Here is an 11,110-nt window from a genome sequence, read left to right on the forward strand (position 1 = left end):
GTCAGTGTTGTGTTTCGTGCTTTTCTCGTGTGCGTCAAGAGGTGTGATTTTAATTGTGTGCTGCCTTGAGGTTCGCCGTCAGTGCTACGCTGTGTGCTATGCCAGCCGTCAACACCTTTATGCTCCAGTCATACTGTGCCTTGTGTTTCTTTTAATCGTCGCAGTGTGTGGCTTTTTGTGTGTGCTACTTTTAAACAGTTTTTTATCTCCATTTTACAGTCACCCCGTTTTTTGTATATTGCCTTCCATGATGTTCTCCCTTTTTATATCTATGTTCGCCTTCTTCTCTCCTTTGCTGTTTTTAAATGTCTTCTATTGTTTTGTTCTATGTCTTTCGGCTGAAGAGCAGCGCATATGCTGCTGCCAGCCCGCCCCGATAGGGGAATTGAAATACAATAAAGAAAAAAAAAAAAAAAAAAATCTTGACTCATGTCAACTTTGACCCTGCCCCACCCCCCACTTCCCGTGTCCTTTCCTTTCGGCACCCTCCCTCCCTTCTCTTCTCTTCCCTTCTTTTCCCATCTCCCTGTCCCCTCCCTTCCCCCTCTTCCCCCGGGCTTCCTCTCCCCCTTCCTCCCTCCCCCTATCTCCCCTGCCCGTGGCATCTCTGCTCTCCCCTCTCGCTCTCCCACTCCCCTCCCTCCTCCTCCTCTCTTGGCAGGTCCCCGGACTCGCACACGTATAGTGAACATTCGCGCGCCGGAGATCGTCGCCTTTTGTGCTTCGTGTGTGTGACGTCATATAGTGTTTTTGGTGTCCGCCGTCCCACTCCTACGTTCACTTGTGCCGTCGGACTTACCAGTGTTTTGTGCGCCGTGCCAACGTGTTTTCAGTGTTGTTATCGTCACCTGTGAACGACTCCGTGTTTTTTATGTCTCTGTGACCTCTCTCTTTTGCCCGTCACTTTGTTCATTGTCATTCACCATGTTTCATACTCTTGTAAAACGCTATGGCTGAAGAGCGGCGTAGTGTGCCGCTGCCAGCCTACCTGAATTGTACAGGTTTTAAAATAACAATAAAGTAAAAAAAAAAAAAAAAAAACTTGACTCATGTTTCATACCTTAATATATATTACGATGTTCATTGTCCCCAGGCATCTTCTGAAGAAGATTGATTTATATCTATTGAAACCTAGGTAAAGATTGCTTTATCCTTTGCAACTGGTCGGCTGTTCTTAGTTTGATTTACGTGGAACCATTGCTGTAGCGCAGCTATGTTTAAAGTACTGAAATTTTTGCCTGCCGAGGTATCAAAAGCTGCATCCAGGTATATGGACATCAAATTAAAAATTGTGAAAGCAGGTATGGCTATTGACTTTAATCACCAGTGCCTAGAGAAAGACATTATCCCTGATTATGTGAAGGCGTACGTAAATTTTAAACAGTGTAACAGGGTGCCTTCTATTAAAAAGAAACTAGTGCATTTAGTCATTTCCGAGAGCACAGTAAATTTGTACAAGAAAAAAGATGTCCTTAATAGTGAAGCCTACTGTATACACCTATTTTTAACTAAAGCCTTTAAAGATCTTTGTAATTTTCAAATTGACCACCTGTGGAATAGTATTAATGAATGGCTCTCTAATCGTAAAGAAACAATCAAGGCCAGACATGAAAGAAAGCTTTTAAAGTTTAGTAATAGGACCACAAGTAAAAGTGATAATACAGCAGACAATAGTGTTAAGCACCTATTTTACGATAGAGTACTAAATAAAACCAATATTTCTTTTACGCAGGCCGAAAATGACTTGTTGTGTAAAGGCCTTAAATATAACTTGCCTGTTAAACTCGATAAATATCCAGTTATTTGTAATCTCATTGTAGATCTAAAAATCGGTTTAGAATCTCTGAAATTAGAGAAAACAGAGCAAGTCAAATGTGCCTACGAATGTAACAACATAATAGAAAAAGAAATTAAATTATCTCCTAATAAGCAATCGGGCGAATATAGTATAATAAAAAGCATTAATCACAAACTTAGAGAGCACGACGCATTAATCACTAAGAGTGACAAAGGGAACACCGTGGTCGTGGCTTATAAAAATGAATATATAGAGAAGACTGTAAAGTTTTTTGAGGAAAACGACATCACTGAGGTTACTGTAGATCCTACTACTGAACTGCAAAATGAAATCCGGCGTACTTTAACGAATTCCGTCAGCTTGTTCAATAAGTTCCAAAAGAAAGGGCTTATAAATATGAACCCTAAACCACCAGTGCTTAGAAGTCAGTTTAAACCGCATAAACAAAATCACCCGATCCGCCCTATAGTGAATGGTATAGGCAGTCCACATCACACACTTGCTAGGCGCCTCCATTTTAAAATTAAAGATGCTTTCACTTTTGAAAATAATTTTTCTGTAAAAAACAGTAAGGAATTAATTAACAATATTCAATCTATAAGTTGTACACCTGACACTAGACTGGTGTCCTTTGACATCGTCAGCCTTTACACAAATGTTCCGGTTGATGAAACCATAGACCTTGTAAAAGAGAATCTTCTTAAACACAAAAAATTAAGTGAAACTCAGATTGCCGAACTCATTGGTTTGCTCAAGGTCATTTTAAAATACAATTACTTCACATTTAACGGGAAAATGTATGTACAACCAGATGGTCTAGCAATGGGTAGCCCCCTCGCCGGTATTCTAGCAGAGGTTTTCATTAACGCCCTAGAAACAACGTTCTTCAATTCAAGTTCAGAATTACGCCACAAAATCCGCTATTATGCACGGTATGTTGATGACATTTTCATTGCTTTTGATGGCACTGATCATGAGTTAGAGCATCTCTTTAACACTTTCAACGGTTTACATGAAAAAATTTCCTTCACAAAAGAACTTCAAAATGATAAACGTGAGCTTAATTTTCTCGATTTAACAATTTCTATAGAAGATAATTCCTTCCATTTTAATATCTTCCGCAAGGAAACATATTCTGATAATGTCATTCCTGCTGACTCAACCCATCCAAAAGCTCATAAATTGGCATTTTTTCATTCCGCCATTCACCGAATGATAACCACTCCTTTATCACCTGCGGATCAAAAAAAGGAATTGAATGTCATCAAAGCGATTGCGGTTAATAATGGGTATAACCAGAATATGATTGATTACCTGCTCAATAAGAAAATCTCCCAAAAATGTTCGACTTTGAGAAATACTCTCCCCACGGATACCATAGAAACTAAAAAATTTATTTCCATCCCTTTCCTGGGCAACTTATCGTATAGGATTAAACGTCTTCTGAATAAAAAATATAACTGTAACGTCTCCTTTTCTACAGATAACAGTTTAAAAAGAAATCTTGTACAGTCAGTAGAGATTGCCAGCGATTGGTTTTCTAATTCAGGTATTTACAAGCTAACCTGTAATAACTGCCCCTCTTATTATATTGGTCAAACCGGCAGAGCTGTGAAAACACGATATAAAGAACATCTGTTAGGTAAAAAAGGAACGAATATTCGCAACTCTACCTTTGCTGAACACCTCTTGATAACCGGCCATATGCCTAAACAGTTAGAAGACACGGTTATCCTACATAGACAGGTCAAAGGACGGAGACTAGATCTGTGGGAAGAGCTATTTATTTTTAAACATCTAGAGCTCAAAGACGGCAATATTCTGAATGATCAGTTGAACCTTGCTTGTAAACAATTTTTTGAAGGCTTTAAACCCGTACTGTGTAATGTATAACATTAATGTTAGTAACCTCAGTAGTCTATTTCCTCAGGAAGCTATAATGCACTTTCAAATCCTCCAGTTTACTATCGTTTATATAATGTGTTCTTTTCACGATATATGGCTGCCACTACAGCGGCCCCCATGTAATTTTCTCTTATTCTATATTACGTAGTAACTGGATTGTAGACCAGGTCTCGTAATTTTCTTAAAAGCCATTACTGATTGTTCTTGATGGTTTGACTTATATACGTTCTATGGGCTTCACTAATATGGTAATATAACTTTATATTTTGGCTATATAGACCACTGCATGTAACTCACGGCGGAAGCGCCACCTGTCTTTTTGATGTATGTATCTACGTTATTGTTCCTATACCTCCCACAATGTCATAACGGGAGTGTCAAATGCTTGCCAATTTATTTATTATCACTCTATTTAAGAACGCATTTAAAATTGATGTTTCAAATGTTACTTCAGTACGCCTATCGGCACATAGTTCGCGACATGAGCGCCACCTGCCCTGGCCGCTGTGCTACTACGCTGGCCGACTTTACTCAGTCGCTTAGGCGCTCTGCAACTTCTATGTACCTATTTTATTTGTTTGACAAACCCTGTTGTCAGGGCTATATTTTATATGATTAATGTAACTATGCAGATGTTTGCCTAAACGATAAGGACATATCACTTTATGTTGTTATAATACTGTAAGTACCAAGAATCTTTCTCACATCTTGTAATACAATATTTTCCTAATATATGTTAAACTTTATTCTTGACTCATGGGCATTCGAGGGTTGGATTCCCTCTCTTCTTCATCGAAGAGTTTCACTGCCTGGGCTACTCTCAGGGTGCGCCTTCGACGTGGAAGATCCTTGCCGTGTCGTCTGTTTGCCGCCGCCGCCGCTTGGTCGCCGCCTTCCGGTCCTTGCCGCCGCCGCCGCCGCCGCCGCCGCCGCCGCCGCCATCCGGTGCCGCCTGGTCGCCACCATCGCCGCCGTCCTGACCCTGGTCTACGGCCGTCTTCGTCTTCATCCGTCTTCGTCTTTGTCTGTCCCCGGTTTCTGTCCTCTCCTCTTCGTTCTGTTCGTTCTTGTTTCTCTCTCCCGTCATGTCCGCCCCCACCACCACTGTCACTACTACCACCACCGCCATTGTCTATACCTCCCCTTCCGCCGCCTCCACCACTATAACTTGGTGTGCCCAGTCCCACCTCCCTCCTTCCATTCCACCTCTCCTCACTGTCCCTTCACCCTCTATCTTTGTCGCCCCCTCTCCCGCTTCTTCCTCCCGCTCCTCTCGTTCTGATCCCTTCCCCCCACTCCCCCAGCCTGTCACTGCAGCTCCAGCTCGGGTGGTGGCCCGTCGGGCCACTGCCCACGCCCAGCTCTCCCAGTCACCTTAGCCATCACCGCCGCCTCTGCCGCCGTCATCGTCATCGTCGCCTTCACCGTCACCGTCACCATCTCCGGCGCCGACTCCGGCCCCGGGACCTGCCCCTCCCCGCCACATTCCCGTTGTTCCCATCCCCCACACCTCCTCCACCGCCGTCAAGCGCCCCGGTGGCACCCCTGCTTCCTCTGCTTCCAAAAAGGCTGCACCTCGTCCTCCTTCCCCCACCCTTGATGCCATGGAAGTCTCCCCGCCTGTCCCTGCCCCCTCATCCTCCTCCTCTCTCCCTTCCTCCTACCGCTACCTCCTCTCCCGTCCTGATCCCTCTCTCCTTGAAGCCCGGAACCTCACCCTCTTCCTTCGCCAGCATTGTCCTGGTGCCCCCATCTCCCTCCTCACTCCTCGCCGAGATTCTGTTCTCATCTCCTCCCCCAGCCCAACCCTCCATACTGACATCCTCTCCCGTCTCCCCATCACCCGTTTTGGTCCCAACGCCTCCCTTACCCCTGCTCCTTCTCCATCTCCTACCCGCCAACCCCAACCCCCGCGTCGCCCGCCGACCCTCACCGCCGTGATCACGCGGCTCAGTCCGTCGATCACGGAGGAGGAGGTGTTGGCGGAGCTCCAGGCCCATCCCACGCTGGAGGTGCGGGCGGTCCGCCGCATTTTCAACTCGGCCGGCCCCACCCGCCTTATGCGGGTTTTCTCTGAGGACGCCCCCTCCATTGACCGTCTCCTGAAGGAGGGTGCCCTCCTCTTCCACCAGCGGTACAAGGTCGACCCTTCCCGTTCCCCTCCTCAATCCCTGCGCTGCCAGAGGTGTCTGCGCTATAATGCGCACCCCACAGCTGAGTGCCGCGAGGCCCCCACCTGCCCGCATTGTCGGCAGGCGCACTTCCTCCGGCAGTGCCCTAACCTCCAATCCCCTCCCTCCTGTAATACCTGCAATCTCCCTCATCCCACCTACTCCCAAAAGTGTAAAGCCCGACCCCCTCCAACCACTCCTGAACTCACCGTACCTGTCCGTCCTCTGGACGCCCCCACCCCCCCTGGCAATTCCCTTCGTCCCCCACCCACCGCTGAGGACATCATCAGGTTCCTCACCATCGTCCTCCAGAATGTTCATCCCTTTCAGCGCCCTCACACCCTCCAGCAGATCTCCCTTGCTGCCCGTTCCATCTTCCAACTCAAGATGTACGCCACCTACTCCAACAACCAGGCCCATTTCACCTTCTCCCGTCTTGACACCCTCGTTTAAATCCCAGTCATGGCGCGACAGCAACGTATCCTTTTCAACAACATCCGCTCCCTTTCTGCCAACAAAAACCTGTTCCTGCACACCCTTGCCACCCACCGCGTGGATGCCTTCCTCCTCAATGAAACCTTCCTGCAACCCCAACACACAGTCCACACTTCGCCCTACCTCCTCCACCGCTCCGATAATCCCCTCCCGATTGCGCGTGGCGGAGTTGCCATTGGTCACCACCGCCAGATCCCCGTTTGGCTCCAACCTCTCCTTCCCGACCCCACCGAACACCTGATCCTTAGTCTCTTCTTCCCCGGCCTTACCGTTACCTGCGCCACCATCTATGTCCGCCCCAACGCTCCTATTCCCTTCGACTTCCTCTCCCACGTCGATCGTACCTTTTCCTCCTACGTGATCGCCGCCGACCTCAACATCCATAGTCGTTCCGCTGCCCAGTTACGGCGATGGCATCGGTTCCTCTCCACCCTTCAAGGTGACCTCGTCCCCATCCCCCGGCATACCCGTCCTGAATCCAACTCCACTCCTGATGTTATCCTCTCCTCCCCCAACCTCCTTGGCCGCATCACGGTGGATGTCCTGGAGCCTATTGGTAGCGACCATCTCCCTGTCCTCCTCACCGTTTCAGACGGTCGTCGCCCTCGCCCCGACCCTCGTACTGACCCTCCCCCTAAGTATGTCCACGACTATTCCCGAGCCGACTGGAATGCCTACCGGGATACCCTTTCCACCCAGGTCGATAGCCACCCTCTCACCTACCACCACCCTGACGATGTCACCCATGCCGCCTCCTTTCTCCAGCGGACCTTGTCTGAGGCCGTGGAGGCCCACGTTCCTACTGTCGCCATCCAACCCCACCGTCCTCCCTTACCCCCACAGGCCGTTCTCCTCCTCCGTGAATCCCGTCGTCTCTACCGTGCCTTCCTCCGCACGCGTGACCCGGACACACTACGACGCCACCGGCAACTCCAGCGACACGTTCGTAATTTGCTCGCGGCTAAGAAACGCCGGGACTGGCGACAGACATGCACCCGTTTAAATGCAACCCTACCAATCAACTCGTCCAAGTTCTGGTCGGCCTTCCGTCGCCTTACCGGAACTAAACCCTCCCCCTATTATCCTCTTCTCCATGATGATCACCCTTTCCCTGACTCCCTTAGTAAGGCCAATCACTTTGCCTCCTACCTCTCCGATGTATTTTCCGTCCCCGATGATCCCCAGTTCGATTACTCCCTCTTCCCAGATGTCCGCGATCGAACTGACACCTCTTCCCCTCCCCTCGCTCCTGGCTTCCAGTACTTGGACAACATTACACACACGGAACTCAATGCCCCTATCACTACACAGGATCTCATTGATACACTCCGCACAAAACGCAACACCGCTCCTGGTCACGATCGTGCCACCTACCGTCACCTTCGTGAAGCTCCTGTCTCTTTCCTCTCCACCCTGGCCAGGCTCTACAATGTAGTCCTGTCCACCGGTTACTACCCCGACCTGTGGAAAACCTCCCGTATCCTCATGTTCCTAAAACCTGGCAAACCGCCGTCCGCAGTCTCCTCCTACCGTCCCATCAGCCTTACCTCGGTCTTCAGCAAGGTCCTAGAATCTATTCTCACCCGCCGCATCCACCAGCATCTCCGCCAGCACCGCCTCCTTCCCGTCACCCAGTGTGGCTTTCGGCCATCCTTCTCTTCCGACGATCTTCTCCTTCACCTCACTCATCTCCTTTCCGAACAGCTTAATTCCCGTCGCTCCGCCATCTTCCTCTCACTTGACCTCGAACGCGCTTATGACCGCGTCTGGCATTCCGGTCTCCTCTTCAAGCTCCAAACCTTTGCCCTTCCCATTAACTACGTCCGTCTGATCGGTTCCTTTCTCTCCCGCCGTCCTTCCTATGTCACCATCCATAACACCGATTCCTACACCTTTTTCCCCTCCGCCGGTGTGCCCCAAGGCTCCGTCCTCTCCCCCCTTCTGTACCTTTTGTACACGGCGGACATGCCGCCGCCGTCGCCCCCCGTCCACCTCCTCCAGTTTGCCGATGACACCGCCTTCCTCGCCCTTGCCCCCACCCTGCAACGCTCCCAACGCCTTCTCCAATCCCATCTTGACCGGTTCACCGCTTGGTGCAACCAGTGGTTGCTCAAGGTCAATCCCTCCAAAACCCAGGCGATCATTGTAGGCAAAACCACCCCTTCCTTCCGCCTCCTTGATTTCTATCTCACCGTCTATGGCCGTCCTATCGCCCTCACTCCCACCCTTAAGTACCTTGGCGTCACCCTCGACCGTCGCCTCTCCTGGACTCCCCATCTCCAGACAATCCAAGCCAAGGCACGTTCCCGACTCCGTCTCCTCAAGCTCCTTTCCGGCCGCACGTGGGGTCTGGACCCCTCCACAATCCTCCACACCTATAAATCCCTCATCCGCCCTATCCTTTGTTACGCCCATCCAGCCTGGATCTCCGCCCCCCCTACCTTCTATAAATCCCTCCAAATCCTTGAACGCCATGCTCTCCGCCTTGCCTATCGCATCCGTCTCCCCTCCCCCACGCGGATCCTGTATGATCTCATCCCCTTCCCCCACCTCCTCCTTTTCCTTGAAAGGATTCGTATCCTGTACACCTCACGTAAACTTGATCCTCCTCACCCGCTCGTTTCCCCACTCCTCTCCCACCCCCGCCCGCTGCCGCGCCTGTATTCGCACGCCCCACCCGGTCTCCATCTCTCCACCCTCCATGCCCTCTCCCAAGGTGGCTTCCGCCGGCTCCCTCTCCCTGATGATGTCCTCGTCCCCTCCATCTACCCCTCCTATCAACTTTGACCCTGCCCCACCCCCCACTTCCCGTGTCCTTTCCTTTCGGCACCCTCCCTCCCTTCTCTTCTCTTCCCTTCTTTTCCCATCTCCCTGTCCCCTCCCTTCCCCCTCTTCCCCCGGGCTTCCTCTCCCCCTTCCTCCCTCCCCCTATCTCCCCTGCCCGTGGCATCTCTGCTCTCCCCTCTCGCTCTCCCACTCCCCTCCCTCCTCCTCCTCTCTTGGCAGGTCCCCGGACTCGCACACGTATAGTGAACATTCGCGCGCCGGAGATCGTCGCCTTTTGTGCTTCGTGTGTGTGACGTCATATAGTGTTTTTGGTGTCCGCCGTCCCACTCCTACGTTCACTTGTGCCGTCGGACTTACCAGTGTTTTGTGCGCCGTGCCAACGTGTTTTCAGTGTTGTTATCGTCACCTGTGAACGACTCCGTGTTTTTTATGTCTCTGTGACCTCTCTCTTTTGCCCGTCACTTTGTTCATTGTCATTCACCATGTTTCATACTCTTGTAAAACGCTATGGCTGAAGAGCGGCGTAGTGTGCCGCTGCCAGCCTACCTGAATTGTACAGGTTTTAAAATAACAATAAAGTAAAAAAAAAAAAAAAAAAAAAAAAAAAAAACTTGACTCATGTTTCATACCTTAATATATATTACGATGTTCATTGTCCCCAGGCATCTTCTGAAGAAGATAGATTTATATCTATTGAAACCTAGGTAAAGATTGCTTTATCCTTTGCAACTGGTCGGCTGTTCTTAGTTTGATTTACTAATTGGAAGTATACAGTTTGCCTTAATTTTTTTCAGCCACAGTACACACTGTGTTCTCTTTTACGTCATTTATTGCTCTAAGTTAAAATTAAAGTGTCATCATATGTATGAAAATTTCGCTTCAACGAAACCTCGCCACTAGTTTACGCTGTGTCCTCTTAATTTACAATTCTATCTTGCTCTTTCACATTCCAGAAATACTTGCGTATTTTAGAATGATAACAGTAGCAAATTTTAAAAATTGATGTAACTACCGTACTACTATACTGCGGGATGACGGCAGTGGTAGCTGGGGGGATTACATCAGCTCTCCCACCACTAGTGTTTCTTTCCCTTGCAACTTGTATAGGGCGGCATCCAAGTTTAAATTCTCCCGCCCCCAGACCCGTCGCGTGACTCAATTGAGTAAGTGACCGTTGACTACAGCCTCCATATTAATATAGCGGCAGCCGCGGAGCCGAGAGGACGTGCAGCAGTAGAAGCAGAAAGTATCTGGAAAATAGTAAATTAATTTAGTCTTTGTTTTTTTTCACGTGCTTCTGCAAAGAAGTGAACTATACGTGTTTATTTAACTGTATGCTTTTTTGGTACTCCGTCTGCAGGCCACAAGTGATCCGTCGTGACCATCCGACCGCCGTGTCATCCTCAGCTAAGAATGCGGATAGGAGGGGCGTGTGGTCAGCAAACCGCTCTCCCGATCTTTACGATGGTTTTCTTTGACCGGAACCGCTACTATGCGGTCTAGTAGCTCTTCAATTGGCATCACGAGTCTGAGTGCACCCCGAAAAATAGCAGCAGTGCATGGCGGCCCCGATGGTCTCCCATCCAAGTGCTGGCCACGCCCGACAGCGCTTAACTTCGGTGATCTGAAGGGAACCGGTGTATCCACTGCGGCAAGGCCGTTGCTAAAGTTTACTGTATAGTGGTTAGAAAATTAATCGTAGTTTTCATTTTTGCGTAAGTCTTGTGAATATCTTTGTGTAGGGCGATGTCCTAGTGTAAAAATTTTCACGTCGCCAGAAACTCCGTCACGCCACTAAGTTTTAATTTTGTGGTGGTAGACAGCATAGAGTTTATATCAGTGCATTCTAGTTTGAATATTAACTCGTGCAGTAACTTTTCGATAAACAGGGCTTCTAATAACAGGCATCTGTAAATACGTCAACTTCAGTAGAAAGATTTATTCTTGTTTAATA

General features: G+C 49.0%; 1 pseudogene; it reads right to left on the minus strand.

The window, feature by feature from the left end:
• Positions 1 to 10,703: 10,703 nt before the first annotated feature.
• Positions 10,704 to 10,821, minus strand: LOC124617149 (annotated as a pseudogene).
• Between the last annotated feature and the right edge of the window lie 289 nt (positions 10,822 to 11,110).

The sequence above is a fragment of the Schistocerca americana genome, chromosome 5, assembly GCF_021461395.2.
Source record: "Schistocerca americana isolate TAMUIC-IGC-003095 chromosome 5, iqSchAmer2.1, whole genome shotgun sequence".
NCBI lineage: Eukaryota > Metazoa > Arthropoda > Insecta > Orthoptera > Acrididae > Schistocerca > Schistocerca americana.